This window comes from Vulpes vulpes, chromosome 8 (assembly GCF_048418805.1).
Source record: "Vulpes vulpes isolate BD-2025 chromosome 8, VulVul3, whole genome shotgun sequence".
NCBI lineage: Eukaryota > Metazoa > Chordata > Mammalia > Carnivora > Canidae > Vulpes > Vulpes vulpes.
This window is the reverse complement of record NC_132787.1, coordinates 50,602,853-50,626,018: the sequence shown is the minus strand read 5'-3', so window position 1 is coordinate 50,626,018 and position 23,166 is coordinate 50,602,853. Positions and strand designations below refer to the sequence as shown.

Sequence of the window (23,166 nt, the reverse complement as noted above, 5' to 3'; positions counted from 1 at the left end):
GACATGGCCAACAAGCACATGAGAAAATGCTTCACATCACTTGCCATCAGGGAAATACAAATCAAAACCACAATGAGATCTCACCTCACACCAGTGAGAATGATGAAAATTAATAAGACAGGAAACAACAAATGTTGGAGAGGATGTGGAGAAAGGGGAACCATCTTGCATTGTTGGTGGGAATGTGAACTGGTGCAGCCACTCTGGAAAACTGTATGGAGGTTCCCCAAAGAGTTAAACATAGATCTACCCTATGACTCAGCATTTGCACTGCTGGGGATTTACCCCAAAGATACAGATTCAGTGAAAAACCAAGACACCTACACTCCAATGTTTATAGCAGCAATGTCCACAATAGCCAAACTGTGGAAGAAGCCTTGGTGTCCACCAAAAGATGAATGGATAAAGAAGCTGTGGCCTATATATACAATGGAATATTACTCAGCCATTAGAAATGACAAATACCCACCATTTTCTTCAATGTGGATGGAAGTGGAGGGTATTATGAGATATCACCTCGCACCAATGAGAATGGTGAAAATTAACAAGACAGGAAACAACAAATGTTGGAGAGTATGTGGAGAAAGGGGAATCCTCTTGCACTGTTGGTGGGAATGCAAATTGATGCAGTCGCTCAGGAAAACAGTGTGGAGGTTCCTCAAGAAGTTAAGAATAGATCTACCCTATGACCCAGCAATTGCACTACTGGGTATTTACCCCAAAGATAATTGTTTTTAGTTCTAAGGTGTTGGTTGTGATCACTCCTCTATCATTCATGATTTTTTTTTTTATTTGGGTCCTTTTTCTTTTCTTTTTGGTAAATCTGGCTATGGTTTTATCAGTCTTTTTTTTTTTAAGATTTTGATTATTTGAGAGAGAGAGAGCAATAGAGATCACAGTGGAGGGGTGTGTGTGGGGAGACAGAGAAGCAGGCATGGAGCCTGATGTGAGTCTTGATCCTAGGACACCAGGATCATAACCTGAGCCAAAGAAAATTCTTAACCTATTGAGTCTCCCAGGCACCCCAGGTTTTATCAATCTTATTACATGTCTCAGAGAAGTAGCTACTCATTTCCTTGATCTGTTATACTGCTGTTTTATATTGCTCTATCATTGATTTCTGTTCTAATTGATATTATTTCTCTTCTCCTGCTGGACTTAGGATTTAATTACTGTTCTTTTTCCTGCTCCTTTAGGTGTAAGATTTGAGATTTTTTGTTTCTTGAGAAAAGCCTGTATTGCTATATACTTCCCTCTTAGGACTGCTTTTGCTGCATCCCAAATTTTCTGAACTGTTGTGTTTTCATTTTCATTAGCTTCCATGTAGTTTTTAAATTCTTTTTTAATTTCCAAGTTGACCCATTCAGTCTTTAGTAGAATGCTTTTTAGTCTCTATGTATTTGTGCTCCTTCCAAATTTTTTCATGTGTTTGACTTTAAATTTTAAAGCATTGTGGTCTGAAAATATGCATTGTATAATCTCAGTCTTTTTCTATTGGTTGGTATATTATTTGTGCTTCATTATGTGATCTATTCTGGAGAATGTTCTGTGTGGACTTGAGAAGAAAGTGTCTTCTGCTGCTTTAGGATTAAATGTTCTTAATAGAACTGTGAAGTCCATTTGGTCCAGTTTGTCATTCAAAGTCCTTGTTTCCTTGATGATCTTCTGCTTAGATAATTTGTCCATTGCTGTGAGTCAAGTGTTAAAGTCCACTACTCTTATTGTATTATTATCAATGAGCTTCTTTAATTTTGTTATTAATTGTTTTATATATTTGGCTGCTTCCATGTTATGGAGCATAAATATTTACAATTGTTAGGTATTCTTGTTGGATAGACCCTTTCATTATGATATGGAGTCCTTCATCTCTTATTATAGTCTTTGGTTTAAAATCTAGTTTGTCTGATATAAGATGGCTACTCCAGCTTTCTCTTGATGTCCATTAGCATGGTAAATGGTTCTCCACTCTCTCACTTTCAATCTGGAGGTGTCTTTGAGTCTAAAGTGAGTCTCTTTTAGACAATGTATTGATGCCTCTTGTTTTTTAATCCTATCTGATACCTTCTGTCTTTTGATTGGAGCATTTAGTCCATTTACATTCAGAGTAATTATTGAAAGATATGAATTCAGTTCCATTGTATTACCTTAAAGTCACTGTTTCTGTGGATGGTCTTTGTTCCTTTCTCATCTTTGTTACTTTTGGGCTCTCTCTTTGTTCAAAAGATTCCCTTTACTATTTCTTGCACGGCTAGTTTAGTGTTCAAAAATTCCTTCAGTTAGTTTGTCTTGGAAACTCTATCTCTCCTTCTATTTTGAATGACAGCCTTGCTGGATAAAGTATGCTTGGCTGCATACTTTTCCTACTTAGCACATTGAATATATCTTTCTAGTCCTTTCTGGCCTGCCAGTTCTGTGTGTATAGGGCTGCTGCCAGCCTTATATATTTACATTTGCATTTTAAGGACTTCTTGTCTTGAGCTGCTTTCAGGATTTTCTCTTTATCTTTGAAATTTTCAAGTTTCACTATTGAGGTGTTGACCTGTATTTATTGATTTTCTGGAAAGTTCTCTGTGCTTGTTGGACTTGAATGACTGTTTCCTTCCCCAGAATAGGGAATTTTTCAGATATAATTTGTTCAAATAAACCCCCTATACCTCTCTATCACTCTTCATCTTCTGGGGCCCCTTTTAAATGGATATTATTTTGTATTATGGAGTTGCTGATTTCTTGAAGTCTCCCTTCATGATCCAGTACTTGTCTTTCTCTCTTCTTTTCACCTTCCTTTCCCATCATCATTTTACCTTCTATATCAGTGACTCTCTCATCTGCCTCATTCATCCTCCTTTTTATAGCTTCCATTTGGAACTGCATCTCAGTAATAGCATTTTAAATTTTGACCTGACTAGATTTTACTTCTTCTATTTTTACAATAAGAGATTCTCTAGTCTCTTCCATACTTTTTTTCAAGCCCAGCTAGTATCTTTATAATCATTGTTTTAAATTCTATTTCAGATATCTTATTTATATCTGTATTGGTTAAATTCCTGGCAGTGTATACTACCTCCTATTCTTTTTTGGGGGTGAATTTCTCCATCGCATCATTTTGTCCAGAGAAGAATAGAAAAAATAGAAAATACAACAACAACAACAACAACAACAACAACAACAACAACAAAACAAGCCAGGAAAAAAAAAAGAAACAAAATAAGAAACAAAATAAAACGACAGGTCTCATTTATTTGGGGAATATAAAAAATAGTGAAAGGAAATAAGGGGGAAAGGAGGAAAAATGAATGGGAAATATCATAAAGGGAGACAGAACATGAGAGACTCCTAACTCTGGGAAACGAACTAGGGGTGGTGGAAAGGGAGGTGGGCGGGGGTGGGGGTGACTGGGTGATGGGCACTGAAGGGGGCACTTGATGGGATGAGCACTGGGTGTTATTCTATATGTTGGCAAATTGAACACCAATAAAAAATAAATTCATATAAAAAATGTCAGCCAGGGAAAAAAATAAAAAAATAAAAATAAAACAACAGAAACTAGATCTCAAATAAGAAAATCTCGTATATAAACAAAAATAAAGTGATAATAAAATACAATGAAAGGAAACAAAAACATAAAAGAAATATATATATATAAAGCATATATAAAATATAAATTAGAAAAGAATAATTAAAGAATTGAAAAAATAAAATAAAAAACAATACTGAAAGACTAAAGAATGCCTTTTATTCCTTTTTGTTGTCTGATTACTGAGGCTAGGACTTCTAGTATTCAAATTGGCAAAGAAGAAGTCAAACTCTTCCTCTTCACAGATGACACGATACTCTACATAGAAAACCCAAAAGACTCCACTCCCAGATTGCTAGAACTCATACAGCAATTTGGCAGTGTGGAAGGGTATGAAATCAATGCACAGATGTCGGTGGCATTTCTAGACACTAACAATGAGACTGAAGAAAGAGAAATTAAGGAGTCAATCCCATTTACAATTGCACCCAAAAACATAAAATACCTAGGAATAAACCTAACCAAAGAGGTAAAGGATCTATACCCTAAAAACTATAGAACACTTCTGAAAGAAATTGAAGAAGACACAAAGAGATGGAAAAATATTCCATGCTCATGGATTGGCAGAAAAAATATAGTGAAAATGTCCATGTTACCCAGGGCAATTTACACGTTTAATGCAATCCCTATCAAAATACCATGGACTTTCTTCAGAGAATTGGAACAAATTATTTTAAGATTTGTGTGGAATCAGAAAAGACCCCAAATAGCCAGGGGAATATTTAAAAAGGAAACCACAGCTGGGGGCATCACAATGCCAGATTTCAGGTTGTACTACAAAGCTGTGGTCATCAAGACAGTGTGGTACTGGCACAAAAACAGACACATAGATCAATGGAACAGAATAGAGAATCCAGAAGTGGACCCTCAACTTCATGGTCCACTAATATTCAACAAAGGAGGAAAGACTATCCACTGGAAAAAAGACAGTGTCTTCAATAAATGGTGCTGGGAAAATTGAACATCCACATGCAGAAGAATGAAACTAGACCACTCTCTTACACCATACACAAAGATAAACTCAAAGTGGATGAAAGATCTTTTATTTTTTGTAAACTTATTTTTTATTGGTGTTCAATTTGCCAACATATAGAATAACACCCAGTGCTCATCCCATCAAGTGCCCACCTCAGTGCCCGCCACCCAGTCACTCCCACCCCCCGCCCTCCTCCCCTTCCATCACCCCTAGTTCATTTCCCAGAGTTAGGAGTTTTTCATGTTCTGTCTCCCTTTCTGATATTTTCCACTCATATTTTCTCCTTTCCTCTTTATTCCCTTTCACTATTTTTTGTATTCCCCAAATGAATGAGACCATATAATGTTTGTCCTTCTCTGATTGACTTATTTCACTCATCATAATACCCTCCAGTTCCATCCACGTCGAAGCAAATGGTGGGTATTTGTCGTTTCTAATGGCTGAGTAATGTTCCTTTGTATACATAAACCACATCTTCTTTTGGTTGAAAGATCTTAATGTAAGACAAGAATCCATCAAAATCCTAGAGGAGAACACAGGTAACACCCTTTTTGACCTTGGCCACGGTAACTTCTTGCAAGATACATCTATGAAGGCCAGAGAAACAAGAGCAAAAATGAACTATTGGGACTTCATCAAGATAAGAAGCTTTTGCACAGCAAAAGAAACAGTCAACAAAACTCAAAGACAACCTACAGAATGGGAGAAGATATTTGCAAATGACCTATCAGATGAAGGGCTAGTATCCAAGATCTTTAAAGAACTTATTAAACTCAACAGCAAAGAAACAAACAATCCAATCATGAAATGGGCAAAAGACATGAAGAGAAATCTCACAGAGGAAGACATAGACATGGCCAACAAGCACATGAGAAAATGCTCCGCATCACTTGCCATCAGGGAAATACAAATCAAAACCACAATGAGATACCACCTCACACCAGTGAGAATGGGGATAATTAACAAGGCAGGAAACCACAAATGTTGGAGAGGATGTGGAGAAAGGGAACCCTCTTGCACTGTTGGTGGGAATGTGAACTGGTGCAGCCACTCTGGAAAACTGTGGAGGTTCCTCAAAGAGTTAAAAATAGATCTGCCCTAAGACCCAGCAATTGCACTGCTGGGGCTTTACCCCAAGGATACAGATGCAGTGAAACGCTGGGATACCTGCACCCCAATGTTTATAGCAGCAATGTCCACAATAGTCAAACTGTGGAAGGAGCTTCGGTGTCCATCGAAAGATGAATGGATAAAGAACATGGGGTCTAGGGATCCCTGGGTGGCACAGCGGGTTAGCGCCTGCCTTTTGCCCAGGGCGCGATCCTGGAGACCCGGGATGGAATCCCACGTAGTGCTCCCAGTGCATGGAGCCTGCTTCTCCCTCTGCCTATGTGTCTGCCTCTCTCTTTCTTTCTCTGTGTAACTATCATAAATAAATAAAAATTAAAAAGAACTTAAAAAAAAAGAACATGGGGTCTATGTTTACAATAGAATACTACTCAGTCATTAGAAACAACAAATACCCACCATTTGCTTCCACGTGGATGGAACTGGAGAGTATTATGCTGAGTGAAATAAGTCAATCGGAGAAGGACAAACATTATATGGTCTCATTCATTTGGGGAATACAAAAATTAGTGAAAGGTAATAAAGGGGAAAGGAGAAAAAATGAGTGGGAAATATCAGAAAGGGAGACAGAACATGAGAGACTCCTAACTCTGGGAAACGAACTAGGGGTGGTAGAAGGGGAGGTGGTCAGGGAGTGGGGGTGACTGTGTGACAGGCACTGAGGGGGGCACTTGATGGGATGAGCACTGGGTGTTATTCTATATGTTGGCAAATTGAACACCAATAAATAATAAATTTAAAACAAAGACTAAAGAAGAAAAAAAAACCCCTTGAATGCTATATATTGTTTTCCCCTAGAACTGAATCTTTGCAGCTCTCTATGATAAACTTGGTGTGATCCAGTTGTTCTTGCTGGTCTTCTGGGGGAAGGCCTGTTGCATTGATTCTCAGGTGCCCTTGCCATAGTGGAAATGGGCCACTTGTGACAGGGGCCTGGGTCAGTGTAAGTGGCTCTGGATCCCGCTGTGTGGCATTTTTTGCTCCATGTAGGCTTTCAGTACTGATGGGATGGATGAAAATGGTAGTGCCCCACTCTCTAGCCCCAGAGCTGAAAGTTCACACTCACCACTCTTCAATGAGCCTTTACAAAAAGCAGCCAATTATTCTTGTTTCCCATTTCTGTATGAACTCTTTGTTCACCCAATCATATGACTCAGCATTTTTATCTCAGACAAGCAACTGAGTTTCAAAACACTAAATTTTATGGGCTCTTGCAGTGTGAAGCTGCACTGTTCCTCCTGGAGGAGGGAGGGGAAAGCCTCACCACACTTCTGCCTTTTACTAGACTCCTGCCAGGAAAGCAGTTGCACAACCATGCCGCAGTTCACATTTGCAACACAGAGAAAAAAGCCTAGACTCCCTGTTTTCAGCTGGCTTCCCCACTTCTTTGCCTGGGAACTCTGCCACACTCAGGCACCCCCATTCTTGTGACCCTGGGAACCCTGAGACCACACTGTCCCACCTGGGATTCCACCATGCCTCTGCACCTGAGCACCTTTAAACCAGGGATGTACCCCACTGTAGCAGACTTCTTTTTTTTTCTTTTCTTTCTTTCTTTCTTTCTTTCTTTCTTTCTTTCTTTCTTTCTTTCTTTCTTTCTTCTTTCTTTCTTTCTTTCTTTCTTAAATAATAAATTTATTTTTTATTGGTGTTCAATTTACCAACATACAGAATAACACCCAGTGCTCATCCCGTCAAATGCCCCCCTCAGTGCCCGTCACCCATTCACCCCTACCCCCCCCCGCCCTCCTCCCCTTCCATCACCCCTCATTTCCCAGAGTTAGGAGTCTTTATGTTCTATCTCCCTTTCTGATATTTCCCACACATTTCTTCTCCTTTCTCTTATATTCCTTTTCACTATTAGTTATATTCCCCAAATGAATGAGAACATACAATGTTAGTTCTGATTTTGCGCTTGCTGCTTATAATAGCCTCTTTAAGCGGGCTTATCCTCCTCCCCTAATATCCTCTCTTTTTTTTTTTCATGGACCAATCTAAGTTATTTATTTAAGCCATCTCCTGCCATAAGCAAAAGGATGGAGGATCAGTATACTGGTCATCAAGGTAAGGAAGGTGAGCTTAAGGTCCCATATACTTTTCTGGTCCGTGTGCAGAGTCATGGTCCAAACCAGTCCTGTGGTCCCCACTGGGTGCTGGTCCAGGTTCTGTTTATTCATCTTCATAGCCGGTTGGAAGTGGATATCACCTGGAATTCAAGTTCCACAGCTCCTACCTTGCAAAAATTGGTCATTTAAAAAACGTTTTATTTATTCATGAGAGACACACAGAGAGGCAAAGACATAGGCAGAGGGCTCCCTGTGGGGAGCCTGATGTGGGACTTGATCCTAGGACCACGGATCATGACCTGAGCTGAAGGAAAACACTCATCCACTGAGTGAGGTGTTCCTTGCTTTTCTAATTATAGAGTTACTGCACTTCTCTTCTAAGCCCTCCGATTGATCTCCCAGGTGTTCAGAATGATTTTATAACTAACTGTATTGAGAGCCAAACTTAGGTCCCATACTCCTCCACCATCTGAACTCCTTCCCAATCTCAATCTTTTTGTATTTATCAAGGCCTGATTTGTGACCCAGTATGTAATCTATTCTGGAGAATGTGCCCTGTCCACTTGAAAAGAATGTGTATTCTCTTGCTTTAGGATGAAATGTTCCGAATATATCTGTTAAATCCATCTGGTCCAGTGTGTCATTCAGAGGCATTATTTTTTTGTTGATCTTCTGCTTAGATGATCTGTGCATTGCTGTACGTGGGATGTTAAAGTCCCCTACTATTGTATTATTATCAATGAATTCCTTTATGTTTGTTATTGTTTTGTATCTTTGGGTGCTCCTTATTTGGGGGCATAAATATTTAAATTGTTAGATCTTGTTGAATAGACCCCTTTATTATGTACCGCCCTTCATCTCTTGTTGCAGTCTTTGGTTTAAAATCTAGATGATCTAAGTATTGCTACTCTGGATTTCTTTTGATGTCCATTAGTGTGATAAATGTTTCTCTATCCCCTCACATTTGGTCTGCAGGTGTCTTTAGGACTAAAATGAGTCTCTTGTAGGCAACATATAAATGGGTATTTTTTAAATCCATTCCTACACCCTATGTCTTTTGATTGGAGCTCTTAGTTTATTTACATTCAGAGTGATTTTTGATAGATATGAATTGTGCCATTTTGTTACTTGTTTTGTCATTGTTTCTGGAGATATTTCTCTATTCCTTTCTAGTCTTTGTCACTTTTGGTCTTTCCTTCCCACTTACAGAGTCCCCTATATTATTTCTTGCATCTCTGGTTTAATGGTAATGAACTCTTTTAGTTTTTGTTTGTCTGGGAAATTCTAATTTCTCCTATTCTGAATGACAGCCTTCCTGTTTAGAGTATTCTTGGTTGCATATTTTTCCCATTCAGCACATATCATTTCACTGTCTTCTGGTCTGCAAGTTTCTGTAGAGAGATCTTCTGCTAACCTTACTTGTCTTCCCTTATTGGTTTGGAATTTCTTTTCCCTTACTACTTTTAAGGTTTTTTTCCTTATCTCTATATTTTAAAAATTTTACTATGATCTGTATTGTTGTTGGTCTCCTTTATTGATTTTTTTCTTTTATTGATTTTGATGGGAGTTCTCTTTGCCTCCTGGATTTGAATATCTTTTTCCTTCTCCAGGTTAGGGAATTTTCAACTATAACTTGCTCAAATAAACCTTCTGAATTCTTTCCCTCTTCTTCTACTTTTGGAATTCCATTTTTAAATTTTTTAAAAAGATTTTATTTATTTATTCGGGAGAGACACACACAGAGAGGCAGAGTCATAGGCAGAGGGCTTCCTGTGGGGAGCCCAATGGGGACTTGATCTCAGGATCCTGGGATCACAACCTGAGCCAAAAGTATATGTTCAACCACTGAGCCACCCAGGTGGCTCTACTTCTGAAATTCCTATGATATGAATGTTATTATGCTTTACTGAGTCACTGAGTTCCCTTAGTCAATATTTGTGATCCACCATTTTTCTTTCCCTCTTCTTTTCAGATTCATTATTTTCCATAATTTTATCTTCTATATCACTTATTCACTCCTCTGCTTCTTCCATCCTTATGGTTATTATATACAGTCAGTTTTGCATCTCAGTTATAGCATTTTTAATTTGGCCTGTTAGTTTTTAGGTCTTTTATCTCTGCAGTAAGCTATTCCCTGGTGTGTTTTCTATGCATTTTTAAGCTCAGCTAGTATCCTCATGTTTGTTGCTTTAAATTCTGTATCAGGTGTATTACTTATATCTGTTGTGATTAGATCCCTAGATGTGACCCATTGTTCTTTCTTTTGGGATGAATTGCTCTATCTTGGCTTTTGGTTAATGTCTTTGTGTTCTCTATGTCAGGAAAGCCCATTATGTTTACAGCTACTAAGAGTAATGGTTTTATGAAGAGGAGGTCATATACTGGCTAGCACTTGGTGCCTCAGGAAAGATCTGTGGTGTATGCTGTGTGCACTGTGCTTCTGTTATGACTGCTCTATTCCTCAGGTCAGTCCTCTGCAGAGTTTCTCTTTGCCTGCAGTGGGGAGTATTTGGATCTTGTCTAGAAAGTGGAAAGTTTAACTAGGTGTGCTCTGGTCTACTCATTAAAAGAAGTTTAATGCCTTTTACCCTAGAGCTTAAATTTTGCAGCACTCTATGGTTAGTAGACTTCGTTCATGTGGGGAGCTTGTGTTGGTCTTCTGGGGGTGTGACCCACTGTTCTGTTTCTTAGGCACACTTGCCCTAATAAAGAATTAACTGCAGAGCATCACTGTGCTACTCACTGAAGTCAGTAGTGCTGATGGGTGGGGGAGAACAATAGTACCAGCGTCTCTCCCATCCCCAGAGAGTAAAGTTCATATCTGCTGTCTGGGAAGCCCTCATGGGAGAGCAAACAATATTCTCTTTTATGTCCCAGGTGTCCCTCACATCCCTGCCTTCACTCTGTTTGTATCTGGGATATCTGTATGTATGGTAGTGCAGTGCACTGGTGTTTTGTTCCAGGTAGGCCAGCTGAGTTTCAAAACTCCAGAGTTTAGGGACCTGGAATGGCATGGACCCACACTGGTCGTCTCAGGGAGGGTCTTGCTGTGCTGGGACTGATGCAGATATATTCCAGAAGTACAGTTGCACTAATGTGCAGGTGCCTTGAATTGAGTAAAGTGAAGCAAAAGTCAGTATCCAGGTTAGCTGTCCTCAGCAGCTGTCTCTGCCCCTATGCTTTAGGGGTGGGGGATGCAGTGTCAACTGCTGGATCTTTTGTCCCCTGGGAGGCAATGCTACCTCTCCCAGATCACTCCAGGAAGGGGGAGCCATCCCTCTCAATGTATCCCAGGGGACTCCTAGATCACACTGTCTGCTCCCATGCCTTTGCCATCTTTCTCTATAGGAGCACTACAGGGCCTGCCAGGCTCAAAACCAGCCATGACACAGACGTGTAAAACTCCAGTCTTTGAGCTCCACTGGTTGTAAAATCTCTTGATTATCAGCCCCTCTCATTATCCCAGTCAATGGCTTTGGGGAAAGTGTTTTCCTTGTGTGATCTCCGGTGTGATCCACTCTGTCTCTCTGTCTCCGTTTGTGTTTCTCTCTCTCTCTCTCTCTCTCTCTCTCTCTCTCTCTCTCACACACACACACACACACACCTTTTCCGTGATCAGGGCTCCCTCCCCTCCACAACACCTGCAATCCTTTTCTCCCCCAAATCACATCTCTGCACCTTCTACCTTCCATGATGTGGTCTCTTTTCTTCCTATAGTTGTGGAGTTCTTAGTCCTCAGATTGATTTTTTTGGGTGTTCAGAATAATTTTGTATTTACCTAGTTGTCTTGAGGGACAAAGGAAGCATAGGATCCCCCTACTACTCTGCCATCTTAGCTCTCTCACCCAATATTTAAATTTCTAATGATGCTTTTTAAAAAATATTATTTAAGTTCAATTTAATTAACATATACTGTATTATTAGTTTCAGAGGTAGAATTTGGTGACCCATCAGTTGCATATAACACCCAGTGTTCATCACATTACGTGTCTTTCTTTCTTTCTTTCTTTCTTTCTTTCTTTCTTTCTTTCTTTCTTTCTCTCTTTCTTTCTTTCTTCTTTCTTTTTTATAAATTTGTTTTTTATTGGTGTTCAATTTGCCAACATATAGAATAACACCCAGTGCTCATCCCATCAAGTGCCCCCCTCAGTGTCCCTCACCCAGTCACCCCTACCCCCCCCCCCCGCCCACCTCCCCTTCCACCCCCCCTAGTTCGTTTCCCAGAGTTAGGAGTCTTCCATGTTCTGTCTCCCTTTCTGATATTTCCCACTCATTTTTTCTCCTTTCTCCTTTACTCCCTTTCACTATTTTTTATACTCCCCAAATGAATGAGACCTCCTTAATGCTCATGACCCATTTACCCCCGTGCCCCCACCCACCTCCCTCCAGCAACCCTTGGGTCGTTTCCTAGAGTTAAGAGTCTCATGATTTCTCTCCTTCTTCATTTTCATATTATTTATTTATTTATTCATTCATTCATTCATGAGAGACACACAGAGAGAGACACACACACACACAGGCAGAGGGAGAAGCAGTCTCCCCGCAGGAACCGGACATGAGACTCCATCCCGGGACTTCAGGATCATGCCCTGGGCCAAAGGCAGGCGCTAAATCACTGAGCCACCCAGGAATACCCCTGTTTTCATCTTATTTTATTCTTCTTTCCCTTCCCCTATGTTCCTCTGTTTTTTTTTCTTAAGTTCCACATATGAGTGAAGTCATATGGTATTTATCTTTCCCTGATTTATTTTGCTTGGCATAATATCCTCTAATTCCATCCACATCATTGCAAATGGCAAGATTTTATTCTTTTTGGTGGCTGAGTAATATTCAATTATGTGTTTATACATATATATACATATCACATCTTTATGCATTCATCTGTTAATGGACATCTGGGTTCTTTCCATGTTTTGGCTGTTGTGGGCAATGCTGCTATTGCACTACTAGATATTTATTCAAAGTATACAAACAGTGATTCAAAGGGGCACATGCACCTCAATGTTTATAGCAGCAATCTCTAATGATGTTTTGATAACTAGTGTTTATTCAGATAATAAATGCTGATGGATAGATTTGTATGAATTGATTACTATTTAGGATTAACTATCATATATATAGTTATTTTTTATGTGTCCATTTATAGTATAACAATTGTTTTATTTACTTTCCCTAGTAAACGAATATGACTACTGTCCTGTTGATCACATTACACAGTGATCAAAGTCTGTGTAGTCTTTCTTTTTTTTTAATAAATTAATTTTTATTGGTGTTCAATTTACCAACATACAGAATAACACCCAGTGCTCATCCCGTCAAGTGTACCCCTCAGTCCCGTCACCCATTCCCCCCTACCCCCCGCCATCCTCCACCTTCTACCACCCCTAGTTCGTTTCCCAGAGTTAGGAGTCTTTATGTTCTGTCTCCCTCCCTGATATTTCCCACACATTTCTTCTCCCTTTGTTTATTCCTTTTCACTATTATTATTATTCCCCAAATGAATGAGAACATACACTGTTTGTCCTTCTCCGATTGACTTACTGCACTCAGCATAATACCCTCCAGTTCCATCCACGTTGAAGCAAATGGTGGGTATTTGTCGTTTCTAATGGCTGAGTAATATTCCATTGTATACATAAACCACATCTTCTTTATCCATTCATCTTTCGATGGACACCGAGGCTCCTTCCACAGTTTGGCTATGGTGGACATTGCTGCTAGAAACATCGGGGTGCAGGTGTCCCGGCGTTTCATTGCATCTGAATCTTTGGGGTAAATCCCCAACAATGCAATTGCTGGGTCGTAGGGCAGGTCTATTTTTAACTCTTTGAGGAACCTCCACACAGATTTCCAGAGTGGCTGAACCAGTTCACATTCCCACCAACAGTGTAAGAGGGTTCCCTTTTCTCCGCATCCTCTCCAACATTTGTGGTTTCCTGCCTTGTTAATGTTCCCCATTCTCACTGGTGTGAGGTGGTATCTCATTGTGGTTTTGATTTGTATTTCCCTGATGGCAAGTGATGCAGAGCATTTTCTCACGTACATGTGGGTGTCTATGTCTTCCTCTGTGAGATTTCTCTTCATGTCTTTTGCCCATTTCATGATTGGATTGTTTGTTTCTTTGCTGTTGAGTTTAATAGGTTCTTTATAGATTTTGTAAACTAGCCTTTTATCATGTACATGTGGGTGTCTATGTCTTCCTCTGTGAGATTTCTCTTCATGTCTTTTGCCCATTTCATGATTGGATTGTTTGTTTCTTTGGTGTTGAGTTTAATAGGTTCTTTATAGATTTTGGAAACTAGCCTTTTATCTGATATGTCATTTGCAAATATATTCTCCCATTCTGTAGGTTGTCTTTTAGTTTTGTTGACTGTATCCTTTGCTGTGCAAAAGTTTCTTATCTTGATGAAGTCCCAATAGTTCATTTTTGCTTTTGTTTCTTTTGCCTTTGTGGATGTATCTTGCAAGAAGTTACTGTGACCAAGTTCAAAAAGGGTGTTGCCTGTGTTCTCCTCTAGGATTTTGATGGAATCTTGTCTCACATTTAGATCTCTCATCCATTTTGGGTTTGTCTTTGTGTATGGTGAAAGAGAGTGGTCCAGTTTCATTCTTCTGCATGTGGATGTCCAAGTTTCCCAACACCATTTATTGAAGAGACTGTCTTTCTTCCAATGGATAGTCTTTCCTCCTTTATCGAATATTAGTTGACCATACATTTCAGGGTCCACTTCTGGATTCTCTATTCTGTTCCGTTGATCTATGAGTCTGTTTTTGTGCCAGTACCACACTGTCTTGATGACCACAGCTTTGTAGTACAACCTGAAATCTGGCATTGTGATGCCCCCAGCTATGGTTTTCTTTTTAAAATTCCCCTGGCTATTCGGGGTCTTTTCTGATTCCATACAAATCTTAAAATAATTTGTTCTAACTCTCTGAAGAAAGTCCATGGTATTTTGATAGGGATTGCATTAAACATGTAAATTTCCCTGGGTAACATTGACATTTTCACAATATTAATTCTGCCAATCCATGAGCATGGAATATTTTTCCATCTCTTTGTGTCTTCTTCAATTTCTTTCAGAAGTGTTCTATAGTTTTTAGGGTATAGATCCTTTACCTCTTTGGTTAGGTTTATTCCTAGGTATCTTATGCTTTTGGGTGCCATTGTAAATGGGATTGACTCCTTAATTTCTCTTTCTTCAGTCTCATTGTTAGTGTATAGAAATGCCATTGATTTCTGGGCATTGATTTTGTATTCTGCCACGCTACCAAATTGCTGTATGAGTTCTAGCAATCGTGGGGTGGAGGCTTTTGGGTTTTCTATGTAGAGTATCACGTCATCGGCGAAGAGGGAGAGTTTGACTTCTTCTTTGCCAATTTGAATGCCTTTAATGTCTTTTTGTTGTCTGATTGCTGAGGCTAGGACTTCCAGTACTATGTTGAATAGCAGTGGTGAGAGTGGACATCCCTGTCTTGTTCCTGATCTTAGGGGAAAGGTTCCCAGTGCTTCCCCATTGAGAATGATATTTGTGGTGGGCTTTTCGTAGATGGCTTTTAAGATGTTGAGGAATGTTCCCTCTATCCCTACACTCTGAATGAAGAGTTTTGATCAGGAATGGATGCTGTATTTTGTCAAATGCTTTCTCTGCATCTAATGAGAGGATCATATGGTTCTTGGTTTTTCTCTTGCTGATATGATGAATCACATTGATGGTTTTACGAGTGTTGAACCAGCCTTGTGTCCAGGGGATAAATCCTGCTTGGTCATGGTGAATAATTTTCTTAATGTGTTGTTGGATCCTATTGGCTAGTATCTTGTTGAGAATTTTTGCATCCATGTTCATCAGGGATATTGGTCTGTAATTCTCCTTTTTGGAGGAGGGGCAAGATGGCGGAAGAGTAGGGTCCCCAAATCACCTGTCCCCACCAAATTACCAAGATAATCTTCAAAATATCCTGAAAATCTACGAATTCGGCCTGAGATTTAAAGAGAGGCCAGCTGGAATGCTACAGTGAGAAGAGTTCGCGCTTCTATCAAGGTAGGAAGACGGGGAAAAAGAAATATAGAAACAAAAGGCCTCCAAGGGGGAGGGGCCCGCGAGGAGCCAGACTGAGGCCGGGGCGAGCGTCCCCAGGTAGGAGAGCCCCGTCCTGGAGGAGCAGGAGCTGCACCAACCTTCCCGGGCGGAAAGGGGCCCTCAGGGAGTTAGAGCAGGACCCAGGAGGGCGGGGATGCCCTCGGGCTCCTTGGGACACTAACAGGCACCTGCGCCCGGGGGAGTGCGCCGAGCTCCCTAAGGGCTGCAGCGCACGGCGGGACCCGGAGCAGCTCGGAGGGGCTCGGGCGGCGGCTCCGCGGAGGGGGCTGCGGGGCTCCGGGAGCAGCTCGGCGGCGGCGGCTCGGGCGGAGGAAGAAGCTCCGCGCGGAGGGGGCGGCGCGGCTCCGGGAACAGCTCGGAGGGGCTCGGGCGGCGGCTCCGCGGAGGGAGCTGCGGGGCGGGAGTGAATCCAACAGCGCAGGCTCCGGAGCACAGGGCGCCGGGACACAGCCCAGGATCCGGCCTCCCCCCGGGACAGGCAGAAGCCGGGAGGGCTCAGGACAGCGAGGACGCTCCTGCCTGGAACTGAGCAGATCAGCGGTCCCGCCCCGGAGCATCCAGGCCCCTGTGGACTGAGAGCTCCTAGTTACTGCGGGGGCTGAATCCAGGGCTCCAGAGCTGGCCCCGCCACTGTGGTTGTTCCTCCCGGGGCCTCACGGGGTAAACAACCCCCATGAGCCCTGCACCAGGCAGGGGACAGAGCAGCGCGCCCAAGTGCTAACACCTGAAAAGCAGCACAACAGGCCCCTCCCCCAGAAGACCAGCGACACGGACCAGTTCTAGGGGAAGTCAAGGGACTTGAAGTATACAGAATCAGAAGATACTCCCACGTGTTTTTTTTTTTTGTTTTGTTTTGTTTTGTGTTTTCTTTCTTTCTTTTTGATTTCTGATTGCTTCCCCCATCCCCCCTTTTTTTTCTTTTTTTCACCTTTCGTTCTTTTCTTTCTCTTTTTTTTTCTTTTTTTCCCCTTTTTTTCTTCTTTCTCTTTTTTCTTTTTCTCTTTTCTCTCCTTCTCTCTCTCTCTTTTTCTCCTTTTCCCAATACAACTTGTTTTTGGCCACTGTGTAGTCTTTCTTAAAACATTTACAAGTAAAAATATATTCTGAGTCTAATCAAAAAATTTAGCCCATGTTTTGATTTTTCCATAGAATTCTGCCCCCAGTAGGAGCTTATGATACTGACCACTCATTGATGAATTTCACTTTAGTTTGAATTTCAAAAGTGAAGGTGGAAGAAAACAGAATGCTTATAGCAGCAATATATATATATATATATATATGTGTGTGTGTGTGTGTGTGTATATGTATATGTGTGTATATATACACAATATACGTTACATATATATATGTAATGGAATATTATCCATCAAAAGAATGAAATCTTGCCATCTGCAATGACATGGATAGAACTAGAGGGTATTATGCTAAGTGAAATAAGTCAGTCAGAGAAAGACAAATACCATACGATTTCACTCATATGTAGAATTTAAGAAACAAAACATAGGAACATAGGGGAAAGAAAGGAAAAATAAAATAAGATGAAAATAGAGAGAGAAGCAAACCATAAGAGATTCTTAACAATAGGAAACAAACTGAGGGTTGGGATGCCTGGATTGCTCAGTGGTTAAACCTCTGCCTTTGGCTCAGGTCGTGATCCTGGGCTTCTGGGATTGAGTCCTGTAACGGGCTCTCTGCAAGGAGTCTGCTTCTCCTTCTGCCTGTATCTCTGTCTGAGTGTCTCTCATGAATAAATAAATAAAATCTTTTAAAAACTTGAGGGTTGCTAGGGGGAATAGGGTAGGTGGATGGGGTAATTGAGTGATGGCACATGATGTAATGAGCACTGGGTGGTATATGCAACTGATGAATAACTGAACTCTACCTTTGAAACTAATGATACACTATATGTTAATTAATTTAATTTAAGTAAAAGAATTTTTTTTAAAAAAGAAATGTGCATCTGATCCTGTGGCAAGGAGCTATGTTTGTTTGTGAAGATGAAAGAGAAAAGAAACTATACCTTGATGGAGAGTTTATTCACAATTTTTATGCAATACAGGAGTCATGACAATAAATTCAAAAGTATTAGTACAAAGTTCCATGGTAACAGAAAAGATGCAAATATTCTGACTCATCAACTACTACAACATTCTTTGCCCAGGACATTGAATATGTTACAATATTGTTAGAGAAATTTTTACTCCAAAATCATGTTTCTTAGCTCCTGGATAGGTTTGTCAATGGTCAATTAAAATAAAATCTGGAAAGGCCAAACTCTGAGTCTCAGACATTTTTTAATGCTTATTTTATACCAAAGCACTCAATTCATTATGTCATACAATCTAAATATAGTTCCAAGTGCTATTTACTCCTTCCATTCACTGTTTTCTAACCAAAGAGCTTTAGTGATTATGGAGTCTTACAAAAAAAAAAAAAAAAAAAAAAAAAAAAAAACCAAACCCTGAACAAAACAAGAGGAATAGAGTACAATGCTATAGTTAAATAAAAGACACATATACCCCCACTACCAAAAGAAAGGATCATGGTAAATATTTTTATTCCATGTTGAATTCTCATTTCTTCTTTGGGTTAGTTCTTATCTTGGGTTAATTGGCTTCAAATTATTATTCAATGTAATAACACCTTTGTTCTTGGACATATTCATAGAGTGGAGTGTTGCTATCTAAATAACAGGAACCTGAGTCTGTTCTCTCCCTTTTATGGCAACCTCTGGCCTCAGTGTTTCTTGTCTGCTTATCATCCACATTTTGACTATATATTCTGGTGCTTCTAAATAAACTTGATTCGGGACCTTGCTTTTGCCTGTCCCCACTCCACATGGTTGGACCATATTCTTCAATTCCTGCAAGGTCTTGGCTATCATGAGAGTGACTGAAAATGATTCCTTGACTTCTGCTATTACTTGACTTCCCATAGCTGTCACTTGATTGGTCATGGCTATCTACTCGGCTTTCATTAGTGCTGAATCCAGATTGACCCTGGATGTCCCCTGATTTTCTATTACTTGATCCCTGTCTTACTAAACATGTGTTGTATCTTACCTGCTCATGAGAATTTGTATCTGCCAAATGCTGCTGGTTGGATCTATGGATACTAATAATATTGAATTCAGACTGTCCATGCCTAGATCCTGATGGTTCATGAATCTGTTTCCCCCAATCTTCTGAATGCTCTTTATTATCACTATGAAAATCCTGCCTGAAGGTTGAATTAGACTCTGGATGGCTGCGAGCTGATATGAATTGTCCATGGCTGGATACAGAATGGTTGCTAGACTGCCTATGAGTAGTAGATCCCTCCCTTCCAAATTGAACATGGGTGTCAATTGATGATTCATGACTTACTATTGAATGCCCATGAAAAGATCTCTGCCTTCTATTTACACTGGATCCAGAGTTATTGTGGGAATCAATTGACTGTCCATGACTTGAGCTTTGTCTTCCGATTATTTCAGTTGCTTTTGATCCTGTATGGTCAGGCCTAGAAAATGATTGTCCATGTGTAGACACTTGATTGTTTGCTGCTCTATCCAATGACCTTAAAGGGCTAGAATTTCGGCTGCTTGTTCTGCTGCCCCCAGAAGGTCCATACCCAGACTGCCCATAATCATATTCTGCACTTCCATAACTGCCATGTTTCCATCCTTGATCTGATCCATGTCTTTGTTTTCCACTATGTTGTGATTGAGAATGACTCACTCTAGATTGGTGATGAATGCTATGTGACTGTTTCCTTATGTTATCCTTAGACAGCCTATGAGTATCATGTGACTGTGTATGACTGGACCCAGAATGTCCACTGGTGCCTCTTGAATGTCCATGAGTACTTCCCTGTCTCCTTCTAATTGTGGATCCTAACTCTCCATGTAAAGATCCAGTATGACCATGAGGGGATCCTGATTCGGTCAGTGGGACTCCTGAATGTCTTTCAGTGTCACTGGACTCAGTGCCACTAAATCCCTTTCTTCTAGTTCTACTGGATTCTGTCCTGGTGGCTTGTCCTTGACCAGAATAAGAATTACCAGTGGTGTCCTCTGACTGTCTATTAGTAGTGCCCTGTCTCCTTTTAATTGTGGATTCTGACTCTGGATGTTCAGATCCAACCTGGCCATGGAGGGAACCTGAGTGTATCTGTGGGGCTCCTGAGTACCCCTGAGTGTCACTGGACTCACTGACAGTAGATCCCCTTCTTCTAGCCCTACTGGATTGTGTCCTAGTAGCTTGTCCATGAACAGATTGGGCATGTCCACTGGTGTCCCCTGACTGTTTATGAGTATATTCCTGACTCTCTTTGGTGGTGGAATCTGACTCTCCATGTTGAGATCCATCCTGCCCATGGGGGAATCCTGAGTGTACCAGTGGGACTCCTGAATGCCCCTGAGTGTCACTGGACTCACTGCCACTAGATCCCCTTCTTCTAGTCCTACTGGATTGTGTTCTGGTGGCTTGTCCATGGCCAGACTGGGCATGCCCACTGGTGTCTCCTGACAGTCTATGAGTTGTTCCCAGTTTTCCTTTAACTGTTGATCCCAACTCTCCATGTTGAGATTCAGAATGACCTTGAGGGGATCCTGTGTGTGCCTGTGGGACTCCTGAGTGCCCCTGAGTGTCACTGGACTCACTGACAGTAGATCCTCTTCTTCTAGTCCTACTGGATTGTGTTCTGGTGGCTTGTCCATGACCAGACTGGGCATGTGTAGTGGTGTCTCTTGATTGTCCATGAGTAGTTCCCTGTCTTCCTTGTACTGAGGACCCTGACTCTCCATGTTGAGATCCAGCCTGACCACGAGGGGATCCTGAGTGTGCCTGTGGGACACCTGAGTGCTTTTCAGTGTCACTGGACTCACTGCCACTAGATTCCCTTCTACCAGTCCTACTGGATTGTGTCCTGGTTGTTTGTCTATGGCCAGAGTGCGCATGTCTAGTAGTGTCTCCTGACTGTCTATGAGCAGTTTCCTTTCTCCCTTGTAGTGAGGATCCTGACTCTGGATGTTGAGATCCAGCGTGAGTACGTGGGGATTCTGTGTGTGTTTGTGGGTTTCCTGAGTGCCTTTCAGTGTCACTGGACTCACTGCCACCAGATTCCCTTCTACCAGTCCTACTGGATAGTGTCCCGGTGGCCTGTCCATGGCCAGTGTGGGCATGTGCGCTGATATCTTCTGACTGTCCATAATGTTTTCCCTGTCTCCCTTTAACTGTGGAACCCAGTTCTGGATGTTGAGATCCAGCCTGACCATGGGGGGAACCTGTGTGTGCCTGTGGGGCTCCTGAGTGCCCCTGAGAGTCACTGGACTCGCTGACAGTAGATTCCCTTCTACTAGTCCTGCTGGATTGTGTCCTGATGGCTTCTCCATGGCCAGAGTGGACATGTCCACCTGTATCTCCTGACTGTCTATGGGTAGTTCCCTGTCTCTCTTGTACTGAGGATCCCGACTCTCCATGTTGAGATCCAGAATGACTTTGAGGGGATCCTGTGTGTGCCTGTGGGACTCCTGAGTGCCCCTGAGAGTCACTGGACTCACTGACAGTAGACTCACTTCTTCTACTCCTACTGGATTGTGTCCTGCTGGCTTGTCCATGACCAGACTGGGCATGTGCATTGGTGTCTCTTGATTGTCCATGAGTTGTTCCTTGTCTCCTTTGTAGTGAGGATCCTGACTCTGGATGTTGAGATCCAGCATGAGTATGCGGGGATCCAGTGTGTGTCTGTGGGACACCTGAGTCGTTTTCAGTGTCACTGGACTCAGTGACACTAGATTCCCTTCTACCAATCCTGCTGGATTGTGTCTTTGTGGCTTGTCCATGGCCAGAGTGGGCATGTCTACTGGTGTCTCCGGACTGTCCATGAGGAGTTCCCTGTCTCCCTTTAACTGTGGAACCCAGTTCTGGATGTTGAGATCCAGCCTGGCCATGGGGGGAACCTGAGTGTGACTGTCGGACTCCTGAGTGCCCCTGAGAGTCACTGGACTCACTGACACTAGATCCTCCGCTAGTCCTACTGGATTGTGACCTGCTGGCTTTTCCATGACCAGACTGGGCATTTGTAGTGGTGTCTCCTGATTGTCCATGAGTAGTTCCCTGTCCCCTTTGTACTGAGGATCCAGATTCGCCATGTTGAGATCCAGCCTGGCCATGAGGAGATCCTGTGTGTGTCTCTGGGACACCTAGGTGATTTTCAGTGTCACTGGACTCACTGACAGTAGATCCCCTTCTTCTAGTCCTATTGGATTGTGACCTGCTGGCTTTTCCATGACCAGACTGGGCATTTGTAGTGGTGTCTCCTGATTGTCCATGAGTAGTTCCCTGTCCCCTTTGTACTGAGGATCCTGACTCTCCATGTTGAGATCCAGCCTGACCACGAGGGGATCCTGAGTGTGCCTGTGGGACACCTGAGTGCCTTTCAGTGTCACTGGACTCACTGCCACTAGATTCCCTTCTACCAGTCCTACTGGATTGTGTCCTGGTGGCTTGTCCATGGCCAGAATGCGCATGTCTAGTAGTGTCTCCTGACTGTCTATGAGCAGTTTCCTTTCTCCCTTGTAGTGAGGATCCTGACTCTGGATGTTGAGATCCAGCGTGAGTACGTGGGGATTCTGTGTGTGTTTGTGGGTTTCCTGAGTGCCTTTCAGTGTCACTGGACTCACTGCCACCAGATTCCCTTCTACCAGTCCTACTGGATAGTGTCCCGGTGGCCTGTCCATGGCCAGTGTGGGCATGTGCGCTGATATCTTCTGACTGTCCATAATGTTTTTCCTGTCTCCTTTTAACTGTGGAACCCAGTTCTGGATGTTGAGATCCAGCCTGACCATGGGGGGATCGTGTGTGTGCCTGTGGGGCTCCTGAGTGCCCCTGAGAGTCACTGGACTCACTGACAGTAGACTCACTTCTTCTACTCCTACTGGATTGTGTCCCGCTGGCTTGTCCATGACCAGACTGGGCATGTGCAGTGGTGTCTCTTGATTGTCCATGAGTTGTTCCTTGTCTCCTTTGTAGTGAGGATCCTGACTCTGGATGTTGAGATCCAGCATGAGTATGCGGGGATCCAGTGTGTGACTGTGGGACACCTGAGTCATTTTCAGTGTCACTGGACTCAGTGACACTAGATTCCCTTCTACCAATCCTGCTGGATTGTGTCTTTGTGGCTTGTCCATGGCCAGAGTGGGCATGTCTACTGGTGTCTCCGGACTGTCCATGAGGAGTTCCCTGTCTCCCTTTAACTGTGGAACTCAGTTCTGGATGTTGAGATCCAGCCTGACCATGGGGGGATCGTGTGTGTGCCTGTGGGGCTCCTGAGTGCCCCTGA

General features: G+C 42.1%; 1 protein-coding gene across 1 annotated transcript in view; it reads left to right on the top strand.

The window, feature by feature from the left end:
• The first annotated feature begins 15,397 nt into the window (after window positions 1–15,397).
• Window positions 15,398–23,166, top strand: part of LOC140599944 (uncharacterized) — a 71,762-nt gene continuing 63,993 nt past the window's right edge. The window contains exon 1 of the transcript XR_012003024.1: window positions 15,398–15,783. The gene's annotated coding sequence lies outside the window, so the exon portion shown is untranslated. The remainder of the gene's footprint in view (window positions 15,784–23,166) is intronic.